General features: G+C 35.8%; 1 protein-coding gene across 1 annotated transcript in view; it reads right to left on the reverse strand.

Moving 5' to 3' along the window:
• The window catches only part of tbc1d32 (TBC1 domain family, member 32), a 103,243-nt gene that overhangs the window by 859 nt on the left and 98,158 nt on the right, over nt 1-4,226 (reverse strand). The gene's annotated exons all lie outside the window — the stretch shown is intronic.

Below are 4,226 nucleotides of genomic sequence, written 5' to 3' on the forward strand. Positions count from 1 at the left end.
GAGCATTTGTTGGGCACAGAGTGCAGATCCAGTTTACTCCGCTTCCATTACAGACAATTAGATGTGGAAGTAGTGATGTTTTAGTTTTGTGAAAAAGGTAAAAATGAGTGTGTTACATTACCATTCAGTTTGAGGGTTACAACAGAATATTATATATTTATTGTTCTCAAGTGGTATCGGACAGGATTATTTGAACAAACAAAGGACACTTTGCCTGATAATTATTTTTATCCTCCTCTAACTTTACTATATAAAGAGCTAAAACCTCCAACGTTTCAGGAGTAGTTAGTCGTTGTAAGAAGTGTTTCTGAACTAAAAATCAAGAATGTGGGATACTGTTTGTCTGTGATTCAGAGAGCCTAGCGTGTATGCAGGGGGGAAGAATTATGTCGGGGATACCGATAATCTAAACAGTTTCGTGGTTCGAAGAAAAAAAAACTATGAAAAACACTTTTTTTCATACTTGTGTTAAGTCTTGTATAGAAATGACACAAAATTCAGTCTCAGGTTAAATGTGATAGAAACAGCTTACACTGACATCCAACTTTATAAAAGTGTTGTGAAACCATGTTTGCATTTATTTACACTGCTTTCCACTCTGGATGTCTATTTATGTTAAGCTTTAAGTATAAAAGGGTCCATTCTACAACCTGTTTTTTTTTTTTTTTTTAGTTTTGTGCTGATATTGCTCTTCTTTTTTCAGAACCAAAGACTTTTTGAAATCTTCATAAAATTGCATTTTAAACTACTTTTGGAATATTACTTTAAATATTTAAACTTTTAGCAGAACTTTAAATCTAAATAAAAAGAGCAGTATTGCTGAACTGCAAAATATTTTGGGTGCAGTGTAAAGTGTAATAGGATGGCTTTAGTGTTTTGTTTTTTTAAAATTGTAGTATGAACTTTTCAAAATGCAGCAAGATATAAAAAAAAAACAGGTTTTTCATATTATAAAAATAGACTATATCAGATTCATAACAGTATCTGCAGATATACAAATTTATGATATCGGTATTGGTATCGGACATAAAAAAGTGGTATCGTGCCATCTCTAGTTATTACACACATGTGTGGGCATAACTACTTGATGACCTGAGGGGTCGTCTTAGGTTAAAGATACCAAACAGGTCAGAGATGTACTGTGAGGGAGCAAACCACTGAGATCTTTATAAACTAATAGAATGATTTTAAAACAAATTCTATATATAAACCTGAAAGCTAACAAAGTGACTTTTATACTGGGTTAAAGTAGTGTCACTGTCTAAGAATGTTGACGAGGTTTCTGACTTGGCATTGACAGTGGGTGGTGAGTGCTCACAGCAATGAACAATGGAGGGATAGACCAGCATGCAGCAGGTCAGGTCACATTCCTGACCTGTTACGGCTTCTTATAGCTTGGAAACTGCAGAATCTTCCTCTGATAAAATGTTTTTTTGATCAATCTGACATAAGGTTTTATGCTCGTGCTTGCAAATGTATACAAGCGAGTGGTCAGACAGTGATCCCAATGAAGGAGGAATCTGAGAAGAACAAGGACAAGACCTTGGGAGGGACAGCAGGACAATTAATTTAAGATGTACTTTTATGAGTGGAATGGTTGATCTTTTCGACTGCTCATTGTACTGTACATTTACTGTGTGTCGTCTGACACCCTCAACATGAAATGTGCGCTCTATTGCAGGTTATGGACAGATTTAAAAGTGTCCAAAAATCACACTTAATTGCTCATTAGAGTTAACTGACTGTTATATAGGCAGTAGTTAACGAACGAATGAGAAAGCAATCTTCAGACGGCCTTTGTCTCTTGCTAGTGGAATATATCGCCAGAGTACCACTTTAAAGTACAAACGAGGCAATCAAAAGTTTTAAAGTACTTTCTAAAGAGCAGACTGTTGTCTTATAATTGCCATCAGTTGACTTGTTTAAAAAAAAAACTGCAGTTAATATTGTTTTAAAGACACAAAAGTCTGTGTCCTAAGAGGTGCAGTTAGACAGTGTTTTGGAGGCAGAAGGTTGTTTGCTTTATCGTCATTCACTTTGTTAGGACATGAGGTGTGGATAATTTGATATAACCTTTTCATTAAAATGTTTTACATTCAATCTGTTTCAAAGTCAGCGGAAATCAAATCTCTGGCAATCGAATGCTGCACCGCGCCAGTAAACAACATGCTTGCTCGGTGTTCAGGTAATGAGGTTTTACGTGTTGGAAAAGCGAAACAAACAGGGTTGCATAGATATCTTAATAACTACGACCATCCCCCCCCCCCCCCACACACACACACACACAACAGAATGTAAATTAACAAGCTGCAATATCTTAACTAGAGAGACGTGTATTAGACCAGACAACAGAACATTTATTTGGCTCATTTGTTCAGTCAGGATTTTAATTTCAGCTGCTATAATTGCTGCCTGAGCTTAAGTATGCATCTGTGATGGCAACACCCGACCCCATGGGCAATGCAAACACTGCAACTGTGGCTGTGAGTGGCATCATCAATTAGCAGCCTGAGGAAACCTGCACCCAGAAGACAATCTGCATTCAGAATAACACACACAAAGAGCAAAAGTCTAAGTTCCCAACCTTTCAGTATCCAGGCTGGTAACTTAAAAAGAAAAAAAGCACTTTTAAATGACTTCGGCAACTGCTCAGCACTCTCTTAATTCTCTCTTATTTTTGTAGGTAAAAACACATTCAGTGACTGCAAACATGGGTTAAGACTGCACACTAATTCTCAATCATTTATTTATCATACTGATGAGGATGTAAACAAACTTTCTCCAATCTTCTCTGTGTTTACAGAGAACTGTAAATACTCACCACTGTCTCTATAGTGAGCTAAGTAGTACTGCAATTTAAGAGAGTAAATTTAATAATGTTATAATGTGCCATTGCTTGAGATGTTCCAATACAAATTTTTGGCCAAGAGCTGGATGTGGCATTCAAAGTTCATTTAGATAATACTTTAGAATAAGTGTGCTAATAAGTGCTTATATGCAATTTAAGATGATGACTTTAAAGACTTGCTTCTAAAAGGACCCTGGTTTGACTGTCACCCTCTGTCAGGTGTTTGTGTTTATTGCTTTATTGTGTAGCGGTTAACAATAGGAGGAAAAGAGCAGCATCATTTTTACGTAACCAAAGTTCTTTTCTTTTGTATTCATCATCTACTACTCTGCAAATCACCTTGGGCTCACCTCAGGCTTCTTCAGAGTCATTTTGTGACCCTTAATAACCATCTACTAAAACAGTGTGTATAACATTTAGGCTCCGATGTCTTTTATGAAGTAATATTATTGTGATTGTAGAAATGCCACCGAGTACTGAAGTGCAAAGAAGAGAAAGAGATTAAGAACAAATGGAGCAATACATTTCTATAATTTAAAAGGAGAAAATAAAGTGACTTCAGAGGAGTGACTGTTCAGAGGGGAGTAAGTACCGCCAGGAAGAAATGAGTTTTCAGTCTGATGAAGGACCCTGCTTCTGTGATTATTCCAGGAAGCATTGCATTTCTGTATGAGAAAGCTTTAAAAGAACAATAAAGGCTTGCTGTGATTACATCTTCTTTAGATTTACAGGTCACAAAACAAGACATAAATGATAAGTCTGCAGTACCAGCTATATTATTTTAAATCTATTATATCCATGTTTTGTTACTGTGGATGCACACAGACAGGAGGTATATGGTTTTGAACAGTGAACAGTGAAATGAGTCCTAAAGAATCATCTAAACTGAAGCTATTTGGCTTGTTCATTTATTGTAATGACAAACAGGTACTGACACAGCAGTATTTGTGTTTTGATATTTTAAGAACAGTGAATAATGAACAAGCAAGGTAAATACTTTATTGATGCTCACTTTCTATTTTGACTAAAAAGGGTTGCACAGAATATAGTTGCTATGCCAGTGTTCAGAGCTGTTAAGTGGATACTTTCATGATTAACAGGCAATATGAGCTGCTTAATGTTCCACATAATCTTAATGGTTTATTAACCGTTTGCACTTATGAGATCATTAGGTAGGATAATCAATGTAATAATTACCAAAGATTTCTATATTTTCTTAATCTTGCACTGATGTGATGAATTGATGTTAATATTCAATGTGAGTTTGGATATGCACAGAAGGTGAAATTAACAGGAATGCATTGCAGTGCACACACAGTTTTATTGCTTAGTTTAAAAAAATAGAAGCATTTCAGCTGGTTGCTCTCAAAGTAAGGCT

Source organism: Pundamilia nyererei, unplaced genomic scaffold, assembly GCF_000239375.1.
Source record: "Pundamilia nyererei isolate P.nyererei 1_Seehausen unplaced genomic scaffold, PunNye1.0 scaffold00074, whole genome shotgun sequence".
NCBI classification, from domain to species: domain Eukaryota; kingdom Metazoa; phylum Chordata; class Actinopteri; order Cichliformes; family Cichlidae; genus Pundamilia; species Pundamilia nyererei.